Genomic DNA, 22,645 nt, shown 5'->3' on the forward strand with positions numbered 1-22,645 from the left:
GCTTGATTTCGGAGATGTTTGGTCCCTGAGGTCCTGTAGATGGGGCTTGGTTTCTGGTAGTTTGGAGCCTGGGGTCCTGTAGTTTGGTGCTTGATTTCTGAGATGTTTAGTCCCTGGAGTCCTGTAGATGGTGCTTGGTTTCTGGTAGTTTGGTGCCTGGGATCTGTAGTTTAGTGTGATGTCCAGTATATTGGTGCCCGATATCCTGTAGTAAAGTGCCTAGGAGTTTGGTAGTTTATTGCCTGGGGTTCTGGTAGTTTGGTGAGTGAGTTTCATTAGTTTGGTGCCTGGGGTCTAGTAGGTGGGTGTCTAGTGTTCAGTAGTTTGGTGCCTGGGGTCGTGCACTTTTCGTCTTTGGGGTCTGGTAATTTGGGATTTGGTAGTTTGGTGCATGGTGTACAATAGTTTGGTGCCTTGGATCCAGTAATTTGTTTTCTGGTGTCTGAATCTTTTGTACCTGTGGTCTAGTAGTTTGGTGCCTGGTGTTTGGTAGTTTTGTGCCAGGTTTCCAGTAGTTTAGTGCCTGGGATCCGGTAAATTGGTGCCCAGTGTTAGGTTCTTTGTTGTCTGTGATCCAGCCGTTTTGATGTCTGATAGATTTGTGCCTGGGGTTCGGTAGTTTGGTGTCCTGTATCTGCAGTTACTTGAGGCCCTATGTCCGGTAGTTTGGTCCCCGGGATCCAGTATTCGGTGCCAGGTGTTTTCTCTCTCTACGCTGAGCGGTCAGTGGATGGTGCTGGGTGCCATATCTCTGCTCCCTGATTCCGGGCCCCAGGAGTTCTGCGATCCCCGCGTGTTCGGTGGCTGTGACTCCTCGTTTGCTGCTGTGTCTGGTGAATCCTTGTTTGTCCACATGTTACATTTTCTTCTTTCACAGGCATCTCTCCAGGGATCCCTGACTCCGTATATGTATATATATACCCTCTGCTGGTCTCCTGCATCTTTCCTCCATAGCACAGCGGTGAGTACATAGATGAATATGAGAGGATCGTGTGACCGATGGAGGGTGGTCATATTACTGGGGTTACTGCCTGATCTGTGACCGGAGGTTTATTACACTCATAGGAACATTATATGGAGCTGGGATATTGGAGTATATTATTGGGTGAGACGGCCGGTGCCGGTCCTCCGACAGACCGGGATCATGACCTGTTATACCCTGCAGCGTCCTGCAGGTCCGGTATCACCAGGTCTGAATGCTGCATTGTATCTGAGCGCAGCAGTGTACAGACCTGACTGCCTTCATTGTTACATTGTGTAAATATAGACAGTTCTTTGAAAAAGTCTTCACACCCTGTGAACTTTTCCACTTTTTTTTCATGTTACACGCACAAACTTGAATGTTTTTATTGGGATTATCTGTGATACAACACAAAGTAACAAGGAAATGATATTTTGAGGGTTACTAATTATTTTACAAATAAAAATCTCAAAATTGTGAGGTGCATTAGTATTCAGTCCCTGAGTCAGTACTTTATAGGACCTCCTTTCCCTGCAGTCTTTTGGGGCTGTCTCTCCCACCTTTCTATGGTATCTTTTGGGGTCTGTCTCTCTACCTTTCTCTGCACTCTTTTGGGTTCTGTCTCTCCACCTTTCCCTGCAGTCTTTTGAGGTCTGTCTCTCCCTCCTTTCTCTACACTCTTTTGGGTTCTGTCTCTTCACCTTTCTCTGGTATCTTTTGGGGACTGTCTCTCCACCTTTCTCTGCAGTCTTTTGGGGTCTGTCTCTCCACCTTTCTCTGCAGTCTTTTGAGGTCTGTCTCTCCAGCTTTCCCTGCAGTCTTTTGGGGTCTGTCTCTCCAACCTTTCTCTGCAGTCTTTTGGAGTCTGTCTTTCCACCTTTCCCTGCAGTCTTTTGAGGTCTGTCTCTCCCTCCTTTCTCTACACTCTTTTGGGTTCTGTCTCTCCCACCTTTCTCTGCAGTCTTTTGAGGTCTGTCTCTCCAGCTTTCCCTGCAGTCTTTTGGGGTCTGTCTCTCCCACCTTTCTCTGCACTCTTTTGGAGTCTGTCTCTCCACCTTTCCCTGCAGTCTTTTGGGGTCTGACTCTCCCTCCTTTCTCTGCAGTCTTTTGGGGTCTGTCTCTCCAGATTTGCACATCTAGAGGTGACATTTTGCTCCTTCTCCTTTGCCCCTTCGCTCTCGCTCAGTGACATTGGATGGAGATGTCTGTGATCAGTAATGTTCATGTCTTGTCACAGATTCTCTGCGATTTGAGTCTGGACGGTGACTGCACCATTCACTCATAGGAATATGCGTGGATCTAAACCCTCCATTGTAGTTTTGGCAGGATGCTTAGGGTCGTTGACCTGCTGGAAGGTGAATCTATGCCCCAGTCTCACGTTTTCTGCAGCGCCTAAGTGGTTTTCCTCCAGGATTTGCACTGTATTTAGCTTGTCTCATCACTTCTGACCATCTTCCCTGCCCCTGCTGAAGAAAAGCCTCCCGACAGCACGGTGCTACCACCACCATGTGTGATAGTGTGGATGGTGTTTTCAGGGTGATGTGCGGTGTTAGTTTTCCGCCTTACATGCATTTAGCCCCAAAATTTCTCCTTTGGTCTCAACTGACCAGAGCCCTTTCCTCCACATGCTTTATGTGTTCTCTACACAGGGCTGCATCTATAATGAGGCAATTTGAGCCGTCAGCTCAGGCGGCCTCAAGTCCCTGAAGAGAGGGGGCGGCAGCGCGGCACCGCCCCCTGCAGTCAGATAACGTGCCATGCAACAGAGGCTGTATACAGGGAGAACTAGAACTCCCAGCATAGCTGAATCTGGCTACTCTGCCCAGTGCGACCTCTCACCTATCACTAGACAACTTCCTCATGCAGCACAGCACACTCCAGCTCCCATCACACCTCCCCTCACATCATCACAGGTCCTGTAGTCTCTGGCTAATGCTTGGGTTACAGTGAAGTTTGTGCAGCCAAAAAAGAGCCTTGTGCCCGGGTCTCCAGTACGTGCCAGCACCGCCCCTCCCGTGCTGGGCGCCCCCATCACATGAAGCGCGCCCCCGGCTATGCGGATAGCCCCCTCAGTGTCCGAGACGCTGCCCCGTCCATTCCCGCGGTCACACATCGGTGTGAGCTGGGCACAGCGCAGTGTTGTGTCTGCAGGGCAGATGTGGAGTCCTGGTCCTGGACTCCTGCCTATAAGCAGTGATGGAGCGCTGCTGCTGTTCTATCCCAGTCTGTGGGATCTGTACCCAGAGATTCTCCTGCTGATCAGCACTACAACTCCCAGCATGTGCCTGTTCTATTAGGTATCACCCCCTGTATCTGACTGGGCACCTGTCCAGTATGTGGCCCCGCTCTCCGACATCCGCAATACAGCTGCCTGTGTGTTGTAATGGCTGCCAGGGCTGTGTGCCTGCTGCTGTGCCATGGACACGGCGAGGGATGAGCCTCGCTTCACCTCCATGCAGTATATTACACGCCCCATAGTGTTCAGTATAGTATAATGCATCCCACAGACCTCCATATTAAATAATGCACCCCCATAGTCCTCCATCTAGACAGGGGCACACCTATAATGAGGCCAGTTGAGTATTTGGCCTCGGATGGCAGGGAGACAGAAGGCAGCAGCCGCCCTGCAGTCAGATAACGAGGATCCAGCTGCCGACGGCTCCGAGCTACAAAATGGGCAACTGGCCCTTTAAATCATCTGTACAGGCCCTGGTACGCATACTCTCTTGGTGCAGGCGCTGACCAGGGCCACTGCGGCCCTATGTGAGGGCAGCCCTCGTTCGTTCTTGCGCTCGTCTGCGGCCCTGGTCAGTGCGGGCAAACGGGAGAGCGTACGTACCAGGTCCTGTGCAGAAGTTTGAAAAGGCAGCTGCCACGGCACGCAAGGGACACTCGCCTGAGCCTCACTCTCTGACGCTGGCCAGTACCAGCATCAGAGAACAGCGCTCTCCTCCCCAATCCCCGGCTGGCATCCGCTCCAAGTCCTTAGCACCTCCGACGCTGGCTGGACAGTGGACCCACCTCATCCTCCCCCCATCTCAGGTGAGTGCCAAGATGAAAGCTTTTTTATGTATATACAGCATTTGCAGTTTGACTTGTATAATGTGTATAGACTGCTGTATATACAATATATAGGTGATACTGCTGTATAAAATCACTGTATCACCTATATAATGTATATACAGTAGTCTCAATGTGATATATATAGATTCAGCAGTTGTGGTGTCTCCTATATGATATATTTGTGTCTCCTATGTGATGTATGCATCATAATATAGTATAATACTGTCTTAATTATAATGTAGAGTTGTGTGTGTATATAGTGTAGAGCTGTTCATATAGTATATTTCTGTGTATATCGTATGTAATCCACACTATATGCACTGGCCCATCTCTACACTATACAGTATATACACAGCTCCACTCTATATTCCTTACCGCAGTATATAGTGTGGAGCTGTGTGCATTGGGTATACTCCTCCTGTCCTGTATACATGGGGTAAATATAAGTATCTGCTCTAATTGTGTGTATCTATATGAAAAAAAGAAGCGCTCCGATGAATTGTGGAAAGTGGCGGACTCTTTATTAGCTCATGTGGTATCTCTTCAGATCCATAACAGAATATTTCTCTGCTATGGAATTGAAATATTACCACTAGTGTTGAGCGATACCGTTCGATACCCAAAAATATCGTATCGGATGGTATCGCCTGATACGAAAAAAATATCGGGTATCGCCGATTCCGATACCGGAAGTCCCATTCAAGTCAATGGAACTTCCGGTATTGGAATTTAAAAAAGCCCTTTATTTCCTTGTTGGCTAATTCTACATAATTGAAAACAAATAAGAATCATGTAGAATGTATTGTGGGAGGTGGAGGAGACATTAAAAGCATAGTGGTTTATTCAAATCACATGGCATAGCATTAATTCCAATTTTTTTTTTCAAGACGTTCGGAGTTAAAAAGATATTGACTATGTTAACCTTTTTTATATTTTGTCAGATATGTATGTTTCACAACTTCCATGCTCTTCACCTTCTTTTGTACTTCTCCCACACTTTCTCCTTCATGATCCGCAGCAGTAGCATTTTTTTCATCAACTTTTTCTTCACCTTATTCATCTTCTTCTTCTTCACCTTCTTCCCGTTTTTTTTTTCCATTCTTCATATTCTTCTTATTCAGCTATTATTAATTTTCATATGCTATTTCTTCATCTTCTTCCTATTCTTCTTTTTCTTCATTTTCTTATGGTGACAGGCATTCCTGTAGTACTTATCTATAAAAGTTATAAGATTACACCGTACGTTCTGCCTGTCACAAAAGATTTACAACAGGATTTTTCCGCGTTCAGTTTGGCCTGCAGTAGCAGGCATTTTCCAGGGGCACCACGAGGAGGAACGGACTCACCCCCATTTACTGCTTAGTCTTCTTCTGCTTATAATATTGATTTCTTCTATGCTGATTTTTAGTCTTATGCTTAATGTTCTTCTTCTTTCTGTTCTTCTGCTTTTGCTTCTTCTGCTTCTTGTTCTTCTGTCTTTTGTTCTGTATCTTGGTGGTTGTCTTCATGTTATTTGTCCTCTTGGTCTTATTATTTAGGGTCATATTTCTGGTCTTCTTTAGTGTGGTCTTCAGGGTCGTCGTCATCAGGGTCGTCATCATGGAGATCAATAAGGATTACCAAAGACAATTTCAAAAAGCTTGATCTTGGAAATGTAGCAGAAGGTACAAGAAGGCTGAGAAACTGGCGAGAACCAGCTGACAGTACTGGAACCCGTAATGGCAGCAGAAGGAACAATAGCCAATGGCACTACTGAGGAACAGCTGACGGTGCTGGACCCCGGTTACTATGCAGGAGGTACCTGTGCTAGAAACCACTACCAAGGACCAGCTGACGTTGCTGGACCTCGGATACTGAGATGGAGGCACTAGGCCAAAGGCTCTGGCAAGAACCAGCAGACAGTGCTGGAACCCGGATGGGTAGCAGAAGGAACAAGAGCCAATGGCACTACCGAGGACCAACTGACGGTGATGGACCACGTTTACTAAGCAGAAGGTACCTGTGCTAAAAAGCACTACCAAGGACCAGCTGACGGTGCTGGACTTCGGATACTGAGATGGAGGCACCTAGGCCAAAGGCTCTGGCGAGAACCAGCAGACAGTGCTGGAACCCAGATGGGTAGCAGAAGGAACAAGAGCCAATGGCACTACCGAGGACCAACTGACGGTGATGGACCACGTTTACTAAGCAGAAGGTACCTGTGCTAAAAAGCACTACCAAGGACCAGCTGACAGTGCTGGACTTCGGATACCGAGATGGAGGCACCTAGGCCAAAGGCTCTGGCGAGAACCAGCTGACAGTGCTGGCACCCGGATGGGTAGCAGAAGGAACAAGAGCCAATGGCACTACCGAGGACCAACTGACGGTGCTGGACCACGGTTACTAAGCAGAAGGTACCTGTGCTAAAAAGCACTACCAAGGACCAGCTGACGGTGCTGGACCTCGGATACCGAGATGGAGGCACCTAGGCCAAAGGCTCTGGCGAGAACCAGCTGACAGTGCTGGAACCCGGGTGGGTAGCAGAAGGTACCCACCCAAAGCAAAGTAGCCAGGCCGCCAGCCGGCCGCAGTTACCAAAACCCACAGTCCTACAGGGGGTCCATGTCCCATTGGCACTACGGATCCAGCCTTCAGTGCCAGTTCCCGCAGCCCACATAGGAGTCACCTAAACTGCAGGCACCGTAGAGTCGGCTAACCCGGCCGCAAGACGACAGGACAACAGATTGGTGGCATAGTGACCTTGACACTACCCGGAAACAGCTGGCGTGCTGGAACCAGGCTGGGCAACAGGGAGTACCCATGCCAAAGACACTGCTGAGAACCAGCTGACGGTGCTGGAACCCAGATGGGTAGCAAAAGCTACAAGAGCCAATGGCACTACCGAGGAACAGCTGACGTTGCTGGACCACGGTTACTAGGCAGGAGGTACCTATGCTAGAAAGCACTACCAAGGACCAGCTGACGGTGCTGGACCTTCGGATACCGAGATGGAGGCACCTAGGCCAAAGGCTCTGGCGAGAACCAGCTGACAGTGCTGGAACCCGGGTGGGTAGCAGAAGGTACCCATCCAAAGCAAAGTAGCCAGGCCGCAAGCCAGTCGCAGTTACCGAAACCCACAGTCCTACAGGGGGTCCATGTCCCATTGGCACTACGGATCCAGCCTTCAGTGCCAGTTCCCGCAGCCCACATAGGAGTCACCTACACTGCAGGCACCGTAGAGTCGGCTAACCTGGCCGCAAGATGACAGGACAACAGATTGGTGGCATAGTGACCTTGACACTACCCAGAAACAGCTGGCGTGCTGGAACCAGGCTGGGCAACAGGGAGTACCCGTGCCAAAGACACTGCCGAGCACCAACTGGCATTGTTGGAACCCAGGGACAATCATGGTGAAGGCCGAGGCCTACTTGGTGGTAGTTTTAGATTGTTTGTAGGCTACAACAGACTGTCAACGTGCTCCAATTAGGCATCTGTCTCCACTCTGTTTCCAGGATTTCACGTGACCACCAACACCGCCAGTTTATGCGTACAGTAGCCGTCTGCCCAATCCACACGTGTTCCTGTGTTACTGGGGTTCTGTAATGTCAGCAGATCCCCTGATGTGTGTCTGCCAATGTCTCCTGCTCTGTCCACATTCCCACCACTTGCGCGGACGGCAACTGTGAGCAGGAACTGGCGGTGCTGGAGGTCAGGGGAAATACTAGAGACAGAGTGGAGACAGAAGCCAAATCAGAGAATGTTTAAATCTGAAGTAGTTACAATTTGGAGGCAGCAGCAGTTTGCCCTCCACACAGCAGGGGATCAGCTGACGTTACCGAACCCCACTTTCTCATGAACGAGTGTTTTTTTCTGTGTGGACAGCACTTCTGAACAACAACTGACGATGTTGGAGCCCAGTGATAGTCATTTTGTAGGCTGAGGCCTACTTGGAGGCAGTTTAAGATAAGACGTTGTTTGAATTTGGAGGCAGCAGGAGAGTTTGCCGTACACACAGCAGGGGATCAGCTGACGTTACCGAACCCCACTTACACATGAACAAGTGTGTTTTTCTGTGTGGACAGCACTTCCGAGCACCAGCTAGCGTTGTTGGAGCCCAGGGACAATCATGGTGCAGACCGAGGCCTACTTGGTGGCAGTTTTAGATTGTTTGTAGGCTACAACAGACTGTCAACGTGCTCCAATTAGGCATCTGTCTCCACTCTGTTTCCAGGATTTCACGTGGCCACCAACACCGCCAGTTTATGCGTACAGTAGCCGTCTGCCCAATCCACACGTGTTCCTGTGTTACTGGGGTTCTGTAATGTCAGCAGATCCCCTGATGTGTGTCTGCCACTGTCTCCTGCTCTGTCCACTTTCCCACCGCTTGCAGTGGGAAGGTGGACAGCGCAGGAGACAGTGGCGGACACACATTGGGGGATCTGCTCACGTAACAGAACACCAGGAACACAGGAACAAGTGTGGAATGCGCGGACGGCAACTGTGAGCAGGAACTGGCGGTGCTGGAGGTCAGGGGAAATACTAGAGACAGAGTGGAGACAGAGGCCAAATCAGAGAATGTTTAAATCTGAAGTAGTTACAATTTGGAGGCAGCAGCACTTTGCCCTCCACACAGCAGGGGATCAGCTGACGTTACCGACCCCCACTTTCACATGAGCGAGTGTTTTGTCTTTGCGGACAGCACTTCTGAGCACCAACTGGCGGTGTCGGAGCCCAGGGAAAATCAGGTAGTAGGCCGAGGCCTACTTGGTGGCATTTTTCGATTGTTTGTTTCTAGACTACTACTAACTGTCAACGTACTCCAATTAGGCCTCTGTCTTCACTCTGTTTCGAGTATTTCCTCTGGCTTCCAACCACGCCAGTTGCTGCTCTGAAATGCCATCTGCACAACCCACACTTGTTCCTGTGTTACTGAGGTTCTGTAACAGCAGCTTCTCCCTAGAGGTGAGTCTGGCAATGTCTCCTGCTCTGTACACTTTTCCACTACAAGTAGTGGGAATGTAGACAAAGCAGGAGACATTGCCGGACTCACCTCTGGAGATGAACAGATGTTACAGGACCCAGGTAACACAGGAACAAGTGTGGATGGTGCAGACGGCACTTGAGAGCAGAAACAGGCGGTGTTGTAGGCCGGAGGAAATACTCAAAACAGAGTGGAGACAGAGGGCAAATCAGAGAACATATTAAATCAGAGGTAGTCAGAAGTTGTAGGCAGCAGGAGAGTTTGCCATACACACAGCAGGGGATCAGCTGACGTTACCGAACCCCACTTACACATGAGCGAGTGTTTTGTCTGTGCGGACAGCACTTCTGAGCAACAACTGGCGGTGTCGGAGCCCAGGGAAAATCAGGTAGTAGGCCGAGGCCTACTTGGAGCCAGGTGTAAATCTGAGGTTGTTTGACTGTGGAGAGAGCAGGACACTTTGCCATACACACAGCAGGGGATCAGCTGACGTTACCGAACCCCACTTACACATGAGCGAGTGTTTTGTCTGTGCGGACAGCACTTCTGAGCAACAACTGGCGGTGTCGGAGCCCAGGGAAAATCAGGTAGTAGGCCGAGGCCTACTTGGAGCCAGGTGTAAATCTGAGGTTGTTTGACTGTGGAGAGAGCAGGACACTTTGCCATACACACAGCAGGGGATCAGCTGACGTTACCGAACCCCACTTACACATGAGCGAGTGTTTTGTCTGTGTGGACAGCACTTCTGAGCAACAACGGGCATTGCTGTAGCCCAGGAAATAAAGTTCAGGTCAAAGAAACATGAACACAACAGGAGACCTGGATCCTGTTGCCAGCCAATTATTTATTCTGGAAGAGGACTGGCAAATTCAGGTAAGATCCAGGCCTTGTTCATTTTCAGAAAAGTAAGCCGGTCAACATTATCGGCGGATAGTCGCATGCGACGGTCTGTTACCACACCACCTGCAGCACTAAAGACACGTTCCGATAATACACTGGCAGCAGGGCAAGCCAGCACCTCCAATGCATACTGGCTAAGCTCTGGCCATGTATCCAGCTTAGAGACCCAATACTTGAACGGGGAAGAGCCGTCTGGGAGTACACTAACAGGGCAAGACAAGTAGTCTGTCACCATCTGACGGAAACGTTGCCTCCTGCTGACTGGAGCCGTCTGTGATGGTGTAGCCATTTGTGGCGGTCCCACAAAACTTTTCCACATTTGGGCCATACTGGCCTTGCCTTGTCCTGCGGCACTGCCTCTGCTACCTCTTTGTGCAGAGCTTCCTCCACTGCCTCTACCCACATGGCTGCTTTGAAAAGCACTACCAGCAACACTTGCGGGGGGAATGGAGAACATGATAGCCTGCACAAGTGTTTCTTGGTACTCCTGCATTTTTCGCTCCCGGTTCAACTGTGGTATGAGGCTTTGTAAGTTGTCCCGGTAGCAAGGATCTAGGAGGGTGTACACCCAATAATCAGCCGTGTGGAGAATGTTGGCGATGCGGCGGTCATTTAACAAGCACTGCAGCATGAAATCAACCATGTGCTGCAGACTGCCAACTGGACCGGAAACGCTGTCCCCAGCTTGAGGCAGCATCTCAGCCTACTCAGCATCACCCCACCCTCGCTGTACACACTGACTACTAGAGCCTTGTGTACCTCCCTCCTCTGGAGAGATGTGTTCCTCCTCCTCCATTGACTCCTCGTCATCCTCCTCACTAGGTGTCCCCTGCCTGGGCCTTTGTGTGGAGGCACGTTGCGCAGACTTGCCAGAAGCAGATGGCATTTCTGACTCCTCATCCTCGACCTCTTCAAAAACCTCCTCACGTAGTGCTTGTAAGGTTTTTTGAAGCAGACAGATAAGGGGGACAGTCATGCTGATTAGTGCATCATCTGCACTGGCCATCCGCGTGGAGTCATCGAAGGCACGCAAAACTTGGCAGATGTCCCTCATAGAGGCCCACTCAGTGGTGGTGAAGTGTGTCCGGCGCACAGTGCGACTTGTTTGCGCCTGATGCAGCTGGTACTCCATTACTGCTGCCTGCTGCTCACACAACCGCTCCAACATATGTAACGTTGAATTCCACCTGGTGGGGAGGTCACATATGATGCGATGTTCTGGCAGGCGGAATCGGCGTTGCAGAGATGCAATGCGCGATCTAGCCATGCTGGAACGCCGCAAGTGAGCGCACTCTAGGCGAACCTTGTGAAGCAGTGCATCAAGATCCGGATAGTCCCTAAGAAAGCTCTGCACGACCAAATTGAGCATGTGTGCCAGACATGGTATGTGAGTGAGGTTGCCTAGGCCCAGAGCTGCCACTAGATTTCGGCCATTGTCACTCACTACCAAACCTGGCTGGAGATTCGCTGGCACAAACCACACATCGCTCTCCTGCTTGATGGCATTCCAGAGCTCCTGTGCTGTGTGGCTCCGAATCCCCAAAGAAATTAATTTAAGGACAGCCTGTTGACGTTTGGCCACACCTGTGCTCATATCTGGCCTAACAGGCTCATGCAGTGCTGATTCCAAGGAACTAGAGTAGGAGGAGGACTCAGTATGTACAGACTGCATTCCTGCAATCCTTGGAGTTGGCAGAATACGTACAGAGCCACTCTCCAGATCTGTACCCGGCTCCACAACATTGACCCAATGGGCAGTGAGGGAAAGGTATCGTCCCTGTCCATGGCTACTGGTCCACGCATCGGTGGTCAGGTGGACCTTGCTACTGACGGCGTTTAGTAGCGCATTTTTAATTTTTACCTCCACATGCTTTTGCAGGGCAGGGACAGCTTGCCTGCTGAAATAAAAGCGGCTGAGCACATTGTATTGTGGAACTGCCAATGACATCAAGTTCCGGAAGGTGTCAGTCTCCATCAGCCTGAATGACAGCATCTCAAGGGCCAGTAGTTTGGCAATGCCGGCATTCAGAGCCAGTGCTCGGGGATGGTTTGCCGAGTATGGCTGCTTTTTCTCCCATGCCTGTGCTACCGATTGCTGGTGAGTGGCCTGGGAGTGTGCTGATGACTGAGAACGTGGTTCAGTGGGTGGAATTTCACTGGGTCTCTGGACAACAGTGGCAGAGGTTCTTCCATGGCGTTCCAATGAGGAAGCCGAACCAGCTGTGTGTGAGCTGGAGGAAGAGGCCCCAACACGAGCTGAAGAGGTGGTAGGTGCTGCTGAAGGTTGGCCTACATCTTCAGTGTGTCTGTGTGCAGAAGTGGATGCGTTAGCTGCCATCCATCCGACAACGGCTTCAATTTGTTCGTCACGCAGCAGTGGGGTACGGCAAGGTCCTACAAAGCATGAAGGACTGTTGCCTGGTAAAAGTGGGGGATGCCGGGTCACTGGTGGCCGCAGCAGACACCGAATCCCCACGTCCTCTCCCTGCTGAAACTCCACGGCCACGACCACGTGCCTTACTCCCTGCCTTCATCATCTTGGTAGACTGATAAAGATAGGCAGAAAAGTAAAAAAGGGGGGGCTTAGTGTTCTTATTCCTGAACACCTGCTAACCAGTATAAGAAACACTAATTTGGCTAAGAGTGTGTGTACTACACTTTAATATGATCTAATGTGGCCTAGACAACTGTAAAGTGGAGTGTTTGGTGAACTTTATTTCCTTTTTTTTTGGGGGGGGGGGGAAAAGAAAAGGATGTGACCAAAGTTTGAAAGCTATAGTATGACAAACTTTTTGGAGTGATTACAATGCAGGAAGCTAACCTACAATGCAATTGATGAGGCTCCAAAAAATAGGGTGATACTAGTCTGGCTGGCCCTGAAGGGCACAAGCCAGCAAAAAGGCTCCTCTATCTAATCCTATATAGTGTTTGCAACCAATCAATGACAATGGATGCAGATGGAAGCACACTAATATAGGAGCAAAAATCTGGACAAATTTGCTGCAAAAAAAGGACTATGTATGAGGCAGTGACGCACGCTGAGCGGACTACAACCAGCGGTGGCTGTAGAACACACTGCAACGTGAGCTGCACTCACACAAAGAGAGACCTATCAGACAGCCAAAAACAGTGCAGAGAAATGGGCACTAGCACTGAAAGGCTGCTGAAAGGCTCCGCTGTCCACTCCTTTAGTGTTTGCAACCAACGTATATGGATACGTATGGAAGCACACTATACAGGAGAAAAAAAAAGCAGCAATAAAAGAAAAATGTGTATGAGGCAGAGACACACGCTGGGCGGCCTACAAGCAGACGTGCCTGCAGGACACACTACACAGCGTGGGTCTGCACTCACACAGCCCTTGCAGACAGCTATTAAAACAGCGCTGCTGGGCTACAAAAATGCTACAGTGGTGGATTATGTAGCCTGGGTAGAGCAATAGATATTTTTGATGATCGCTATTTCTAACTGTCCCTCACAGTCTTCCACAGCAGCCTGTCCCTAACTGAATTCACAGCAGAGTGAACCCAAAATGGCAGCTGCAGAGGTTTTTATAGTGCATCATAACATCATTTCAGCAGCCAATCACAGCCATGCCAGTAGTTAACATGCCTACATGCCTAACAGGATGTGCCCACACTTCTGAGGATCCCCATTGGCTGAATCAAATCGAGCGGGCTCCAAGCATTATGGGAACTTCCGATTCCGGTATTCGATATGAAAAAAGTATCGGAACTAAGTATCGGAATTCCGATACAGCGAATGTCGGCCGATACCCGATACTTGCGGTATTGGAATGCTCAACACTAATTACCACATGAGCTAATAAAGAGTCCTCCACTTTTCTCTTATTTAATCATTTAACCCCTTCACTACCAAGGGTGGTTTGCACATTAACTCCCGGGCCAATTTTAACAATTCTGACCACTGTCCCTTTATGAGGCCATAACTCTGAAATGCTTCCATGGATCCCGGTGATTCTGACATTGTTTTCTCGTGACATATTGTCCTTCATGTTAGTGGTAAAATTTCATTCAAATAACTTGCGTTTATTTGTGAACAAAATGGAAATTTGGCAAAAATTTTTAAAATTTTGCAATTTTCCAACTTTGAATTTTCATGCCCTTAAATGACAGAGATACGGCACACAAAATACTTAATAAATAACATTTCCCACATGTTTACTTTACATCAGTACAATATTGGAACCAAAATTTTTTTCTGTTAGGAAGTTATAAGGGTTAAAAAATGACCAGCGATTTCTCATTTTTGCAACACCATTTTATTTTTACGGACCACATCAGATTTGAAGTCACTTTCAAGGGTCTATATGATAGAAAATACCCAAAAGTGACACCATTCTAAAAACTGCACCCCTCAAGGTGCTCAACACCACATTCAAGAAGTTTATTAACCCTTTAGGTGCGTCACAGGAATTTTTTTGAATATTTTAAAAAAAATGAACATTTAACTTTTTTTCACAAAAAAATTATTTCAGGTCCATTTTTTTTATTTTACCAAGGGTAACAGGAGAAATTGGACTGCCCGACTTATTGTGCAATTTGTCCTGAGTACGCTGATACCTGACATGTGGGGGGGAACCACTGTTTCGGTGCATGGCAGAGCTCAGAAGGGAAGGAGCGCCGTTTGACTTTTTCAATGTAAAATTGGCTGGAATTCAGATCGGACGCCATGTCACGTTTGGAGAACCCCTGATGTACCTAAACAGTGGAAACCCCCCACAAGTGACCCAATTTTGGAAACTAGACCCCCCAAGGAACTTATCTAGATATGTGGTGAGAACTTTGAACCCATAAAGGCTTCACAGAAGTTTATAACGTACAGCGGTACAATTAAAAAATCATATTTTTTCCACAAAAATGATCTTTTGGCTGTGGAGTCGGAGTCGGAGTCGTGGAGTCGGAGTCGGAGTCGGTGCTCATTTTGGTGGAGTCGGAGTCGGAGTTGGAGTCGGTATAAAATGGACCGACTCCGACTCCTAAAATATATAATAAATTGGGTACAGTAATTCAATGCAGGATGTGCTGAATATTTTTTCATAGGAGTTTGGGAAAGTTATGAAATGTCCTATAAATGGCTGTTCTATTCCTGATCTAAGGCTACATTCACACACAGCGTTTTTCCTGTGTTTTTTGAGGATACGTTTTTCAGCTGCAAAAGCTGATCATCTTTTTAAAAAACCGCATCACCTGAAAGGTTTTTGAGCTCATAGATAATGTTTTCAATAGCAAAAGCAGATTAGAAATCTGCTCTATCTATATATCCATTTATCCATATCTGTCTATCCTTATCGTATCTGTACCAAAAAGAATGAAAACCGGGTAGTACACCAATATATATTCTGTTCTATCTAAATATCTTGATTATTGGATCATAAAAATGATTAAATGTCTGAGGTTCACATTGTACTACAATAAATTTTTCACTTAAATATAAGCAATATGTGTGGGAGTCGGAGTCGGAGTCGTGGAGTCGGAGTCGGAGTTGGAGTCGGAGTCGGTGTAAGGGAAATTGAGAAGTCAGAGTCGGAGTCGCAGGTTTGGCTTACCGACTCCACAGCCCTGCTTTTCACCCTCAATTTTTATTTTCCCAAGGGTAACAGGACCCTAAAAGTTATTGTGCAATTTGTCCTGAGTACGCTGATACCCCACATGTGGGGGTAAACCACTATTTGGGCGCATGGCTGAGCTCGGAAGGGAAGCAGCACCATTTGACGTTTTTGGCTGGAATTGAGATCGGACACCATGTCACGTTTGGAAAGCCCCTGATGTACCAAAACAGAGGAAACCCCCCAAAAATGACACCATTTTGGAAACTAGACCCCCTAAGAACCTTATCTAGATGTGTGGTGAGCACTTTGAACCCCCCAGGGCTTCACAGAAGTTTATAATGCCCGGGCGTGAAAATAAAAACATTGTATTTTTTCCACAAACATGATCTTTTAGTCACCAATTTTTTTATTTTCCCAAGGGTAACAAGAGAAATTGGACCCCAAAAGTTGTTGTCCAATTTGTCCTGAGTACGCTGATACCCCATATGTGGGAGAAAACTACTGTATGGGCACACGTCGGGGCTTGGAAGGGAAGTTGAGACGTTTTGGAATGCAGACTTTGATGGAATGGTCTGCGGGTGTCATGTTGCTTTTGGAGAGCCCCTGATGTACCTAAACAGAGGAAACCCCCCACAAGTGACCCCATTTTGGAAACTAGACCCCCTAAGGAACTTATCTAGTTGTGTGGTGAGCACTTTGAACCCCCAAGTGCTTCGCAGAAGTTTATAACGCAGAGCCGTGAAAATCAAAAAGTCGTATTTTTCACAAGAATGATATTTTTGCCCCCAATTTATTATTTTCCTAAGGGTAACAGGAGAAATTGGACCCCAAAAGTTGTTTTGCAATGTGTCCTGAGTAGGCTGATACCCTATATGTGGGGGTAAAACACTGTTTGGGCGCATGGCAGAGCTTGGAAGGGAAGGAGCACCATTTGACTTTTTCAACGCAGAATTGGCTGGAATTGAGATCAGACGCCATGTTGCATTTGGAGAGCACCTGATGTGCCCAAACAGTGGAAACCCCCCAATTATAACTCCAACCCTAACCCCAACACACCCCTAACCCTAATCTCAGCCCTAACCCTAGCCCTAACCCTAGCCCTAACCCTAACCCTAACCCTAGCCCTAACCCTAACCCTAGCCCTAACTCTAGCCCTAGCCCTAACCCTAGCCCTAACCCTAATGGGAAAATGGAAATAAATACAGTTTTTAATTTTATTATTTTTCCCTAACTAAGGGGGTGATAACGGGGGGTTTGATTTACTATATACGGCGGTTTTTATGTTTGGCAGCTGTCATATGCTAAAAGACGCTTTTTATTGTAAAAATAGTTTTTGCATCACCACATATTGGGAGCTATAATTTTTCCGTATTTTGACCCACTGAGTCAAGTGAGGTCTTATTTTTTGCGGGACGAGTTGATGTTTTTATTGGTATCATGTTCGGGCACGTGACATCTTTTGATCGCTTTTTATTCTGATTTTTGGGACGCAGAATGAGCATAAACCAGCGTTTCATGAATTTCTTTTGGGGGGAGCGTTTACACCATTCCGCGTGTGGTAAAATTGATAAAGCGGTTTTATTCTTCGGGTCAGTACGGTTACAGCGATACCTCATTTATGTTGTTTTTTTATGTTTTAGCACTTTTATGCAATGAAAACTATTTTATATAAAAAATAATTATTTTTGCATCGCTTTATTCTGCGAGCTATAACTTTTTTATTTTTTTGCGGATGACGCTGTGTGGTGGCTCGTTTTTTGCGGGACAAGATGATGTTTTCAGCAGTACCATGGATATTTATATGCGTCTTTTTGATTGCGCGTTATTACACTTTTTGTTCGGTGGTATGATAATAAATCATTATTTTTTGCTTCGTTTTTTATTTTGATTTTTTAAGGGGTTCGCTAAAGGGGTTAACTAATGAGACACTTTTATAGAGCGGGTCATTACAGACGCGGCGATACCTAATATGTGTACTTTTATTGTTTTTTTTTTTTTATTTCCAAAAAATGAATTTATTAGGGAATATTTTTTTTTTTTTAATTTATTTGGCAATTTTTTTAAAATTATTTTTACACTTTTTTTTTTTTAACTTTATTACATTGTCCCAGGGGGGACATCACTGTCATGTGACAGATCGCTGATCTGTCACTTCACAGATCACTGTGACAGATCAGCGATCTGTCACAGGCATAGACGCAGACTTCCTCATGCCTGCGCTTTGCAGGCAGTGAGGAAGTCAGCTCCCTACAGGCCCCCGAAGGTCCCCGTTGCCATCTTGGATCCGGGGGCCTGTAGGGAAGGAGCCCCCCGCAGCAGCGCTGCACATTGCGCTGCCGTGGGGGGCTCAGGGAAGCACGGAGGGAGCCCCCTCCCTGCCGATGCTTCCCTTTAACCCCCGGTACACCGCGATCGCGTTTGATCGGGGTGTGCAAGGGGTTAACGTGTCGGTGGCGGTCCGTGACCACCCATGACACATTGTGCCTAGTGTCAGCTGTGATAATCAGCTGACACCCGGCCGCGATCAGCGGCGCTCACCACGTGGGCGCCGCTGATCGCTATGATGTCATATTCCGTCCCTGGGAATTAGGGCCCAGGTCACATGGACGGAATATTACATCCAATGTAGGAAAGGGGTTAATCGGTGTGCTGATTATTTTCTTTTTATAAATCCCTTTGATTTAAGGGTGTGTGTCCTAAAAGCATTTCACCCACTGGTTAATATTTGGTGGTGCTCAGTTATGACACGTATCAAGGCTGACATGACCTCCTCCCGTCGGGGACATGGCATGCTATGGGGCTCGTAAGTCGTGGGGCCCCAGTGCCAGCACCGACACAGTTGAAAATAATGAAAAACAATGATGAGTGAGGGAGCCATCCGCAGATGCTCCCTCTCCCATCATTTCCCCTCTGTGGCTGAGCAACAAAGGGTCAGAATACGCTGAGGAGACCAGAGCATTGGGGTACAGGGAGAAGTGAGTATTTGATTATTTTTTTATGTATGGAGTATTATATAGGGCCCATTATACTGTATGAAGTAATATTTGGGGCCCATGATAGTGTATGGGGTAAGATATGGGGCCCATTATACTGTATGGAGGACTATGTGGTGCCCATAATACTGCATGGATGACTATGTGGTGCCTATAATATTGTATGGAGGACTATGTGGTGCCCATAATTCTGTATGGAGGACTGTGTGGTGCCCATAATACTGTATGGAGGGATATATGGTGCCCATAATTCTGTATGGTGGACTACATGGTGCCCATAATACTATATGGAGGACTATGTGGTGCCTATAATACTGTATGGAGGACTATGTGGTGCCCATAAATCTGTATGGAGGACTATGCAGTGCCCATAATTCTGTATGGAGGACTACGTGGTGTCCCATAATTCTGTATGGAGGACTATGCGGTGTCCATATTTCTGTATGGAGGACTACGTGGTGTCCCATAATTCTGTATGGAGGACTACGTGGTGTCCCATAATTCTGTATGGAGGACTACGTGGTGTCCCATAATTCTGTATGGAGGACTATGCGGTGTCCATATTTCTGTATGGAGGACTACGTGGTGTCCCATAATTCTGTATGGAGGACTATGTGGTGTCCATATTTCTGTATAGAGGACTACGTGGTGTCCCATAATTCTGTATGGAGGACTATGCAGTGTCCATATTTCTGTATGGAGGACTACGTGGTGTCCCATAATTCTGTAAGGAGGACTACGTGGTGTCCCATAATTCTGTATGGAGGACTATGCGGTGTCCATATTTCTGTATGGAGGACTACGTGGTGTCCCATAATTCTGTATGGAGGACTACGTGGTGTCCCATAATTCTGTATGGAGGACTACGTGGTGTCCCATAATTCTGTATGGAGGACTATGCGGTGTCCATATTTCTGTATGGAGGACTACGTGGTGTCCCATAATTCTGTATGGAGGACTATGTGGTGTCCATATTTCTGTATAGAGGACTACGTGGTGTCCCATAATTCTGTATGGAGGACTATGCAGTGTCCATATTTCTGTATGGAGGACTACGTGGTGTCCCATAATTCTGTAAGGAGGACTATGTGGTGTCCATATTTCTGTATAGAGGACTACGTGGTGTCCCATAATTCTGTATGGAGGACTATGCAGTGTCCATATTTCTGTATGGAGGACTACGTGGTGTCCCATAATTCTGTATGGAGGACTACGTGGTGTCCCATAATTCTGTATGGAGGACTATGCGGTGTCCATATTTCTGTATGGAGGACTACGTGGTGTCCCATAATTCTGTATGGAGGACTATGTGGTGTCCATATTTCTGTATAGAGGACTACGTGGTGTCCCATACTTCTGTATGGAGGACTATGCAGTGTCCATATTTCTGTATGGAGGACTACGTGGTGTCCCATAATTCTGTAAGGAGGACTATGTGGTGTCCATATTTCTGTATAGAGGACTACGTGGTGTCCCATAATTCTGTATGGAGGACTATGCAGTGTCCATATTTCTGTATGGAGGACTACGTGGTGTCCCATAATTCTGTATGGAGGACTATGTGGTGTCCATATTTCTGTATAGAGGACTACGTGGTGTCCCATAATTCTGTATGGAGGACTATGCAGTGTCCATATTTCTGTATGGAGGACTACGTGGTGTCCCATAATTCTGTATGGAGGACTATGCAGTGTCCATATTTCTGTATGGAGGACTACGTGGTGTCCCATAATTCTGTAAGGAGGACTACGTGGTGTCCCATAATTCTGTATGTAGGGATATGTGGTGTACTGTATGCTGTGCCAGGCCTGCCATTGCCATTAATGATCCCTCTTCTGGATTCTTCTGTGTGGTTCTTGTATGTGCGGTGATGGCGCTGACATCCTTGTGTTCAGACATCTTTTTCTCTATTTCTCTAAATTAAAATATCCACTATTGTACAAATTTTTACAGGATAGACATAAATCTGTATGAACCAGATTAATTTCTACCGATTTTAAAAATTTACTAGTGGGGGGGACCGTCGTGCAGTTTGCCTCAGGCGGCAGAGAGGCTAGGATCACCCCCGTCTCTACTTGACTTTTTTCAAACTGCAAACAGGACTTCTTATTGCTTTAAAAAAATGTCTGTCGTCTTGCCACTCATCCATAAAGGGCAGATTTGTGGAGGATACAGCAAATAGTCGTCCTGTGGACAGGTTCTCCCCCTGAGCTGTGGATCTCTGCAGCTCCTCCAGTGACCATGATCCTCTCTGCTGCTTCTCTAATTAGTGCTCTCCTTGCTTCGCATGTCAGGTTAGATGGACGGCCATGTCTTGGTAGGTTTGCAGTTGGGCCATACTCCTTACATATTTGGATGATGGATTGAACAGGGCTCAGGGTTCAGAGCTTGGGCTATTTTTTATCAACCAACCCTGTTTTACTCTTCTCCACTGCTTTATCCCTGACTTGTCTGGTGAGCTCCTTGGTTTCCATGATGCTGTTTCATCCCTGATATTCTCACATAAACCTCTGAGGCCTTAACAGAACAGCTGTAGTTATACTGAGGAGAAATCACAACCAGAGGGACACAATGTACTAATTATGTGACTTCTGGAGGCGATTGGTCACTCAGCATATTATTTAGGGGCATAGGACTATAGGGGGCTGAATACTAATGCATCTCACCATGTTCAAATCTATAGTTTTTAAATATCTAAAAAAATTCCTTTACACTTCACAAATACTTTGTGTTGGTGTCACATAAAATACCAATAAAATACATTTAAGTGTGCGTGTAACACGTGGACCAGTTCACGGGGTATGAAGACTTTTTCAAGGCACTGTGTGTGTGTATATTATTATTATTATTATTATGCATTTATATAGCGCCATTTATTCCATGGCGCTTTACATGTGAAAAGGGGAAATATAGACAAGTATAATAAACATGTGCATTCAGTTCATATAAGGGTGTGACCGCCCTCTTTCTGAGCTGGGAAAACCATCCAGTCTGGCCTATGCTTTTACTGGTGGGTCAGTCCCTCGATCCTTGTTCACATTCACGTCACTTGGCAAGTGAAAAGGTTTTAAATACTAGAGTAGGGACTGTCCCACAAGGGTTGCCGTGACGTGGCGGGATGGCTTGTACATTATTTTGAACAAAATTATGTTTACTAAATACCCTTATTATTATCTGTATGCATTATTTTCAGTTTATTTTTTACTTTTTATTTGTGGTCTTTGCTTTTTGTTTTCTCAAGTATAATAAACATGTGTAAGACTAGGGACACACAAGTACATAAGGAGAGAGGACCCTGCCCGCGAGGGCTCACAGTCTACAGGGATGGGTGAGGATACAGTAGGAGAGGGTAGAGCAGGTCGTATATATATATATATGGTGAATGTATGTCTGTATGTGTGTGTATCACCAACCAATCACGAAGCATCTTTCATTTCACCAGAGTTGTTTAAAAGAAGCTGAGCTGTGATTGGCTGCTATGAGCAATAGTTTTCTCACTCCATGACAACACCTCAGCAGACACTGACCAGGTGGGAGAGATCTAATATCCCCAGGAACATAAGCTCCCAGCCATTGTCTGTCCCTAGAAAGGAGCACAAAGCACATGGCAGAAATGAATCCCTCCCTCCCTGTCCATATACACATCACACATCCTCCATCCCATAGGCACCTCTTCCCTCTTAAATGGATACCTGGTATGGAAGTTAGGATGTGGGATATTAGGGGTAGTAGTCCGGTGGCTCTGGCTGATGGGATGATGTGGGATATTAGGGGAAGTAGTCCGGTGGCTCTGGCTGACGGGATGATGTGGGATATTAGTGGTAGTAGTCCGGTGGCTCTGGCTGATGGGATGATGTGGGATATTAGGGGTAGTAGTCCGGTGGCTCTGGCTGATGGGATGATGTGGGATATTAGGGGTAGTAGTCCGGTGGCTCTGGCTGACGGGATGATGTGGGATATTAGGGGTAGTAGTCCGGTGGCTCTGGCTGATGGGATGATGTGGGGTATTAGGGGTAGTAGTCCGGTGGCTCTGGCTGATGGGATGATGTGGGATATTAGGGGTAGTAGTCCGGTGGCTCTGGCTGACGGGATGATGTGGGATATTAGGGGTAGTAGTCTGGTGGCTCTGGCTGATGGGATGATGTGGGGTATTAGGGGTAGTAGTCCGGTGGCTCTGGCTGATGGGATGATGTGGG

The 22,645-nt window shown here is 47.2% G+C and overlaps 1 protein-coding gene across 1 annotated transcript in view; it reads left to right on the top strand.

Moving 5' to 3' along the window:
• Positions 1-348: 348 nt before the first annotated feature.
• Positions 349-22,645, top strand: part of LOC141072462 (olfactory receptor 52K1-like) — a 57,144-nt gene continuing 34,847 nt past the window's right edge. Inside the window, exon 1 of the mRNA XM_073559739.1 lies at positions 349-961. The gene's annotated coding sequence lies outside the window, so the exon portion shown is untranslated. The remainder of the gene's footprint in view (positions 962-22,645) is intronic.

Source organism: Dendrobates tinctorius, unplaced genomic scaffold, assembly GCF_039654945.1.
Source record: "Dendrobates tinctorius isolate UK_male_01 unplaced genomic scaffold, ASM3965494v1 ptg000273l, whole genome shotgun sequence".
Taxonomy (NCBI): Eukaryota; Metazoa; Chordata; class Amphibia; order Anura; family Dendrobatidae; genus Dendrobates; species Dendrobates tinctorius.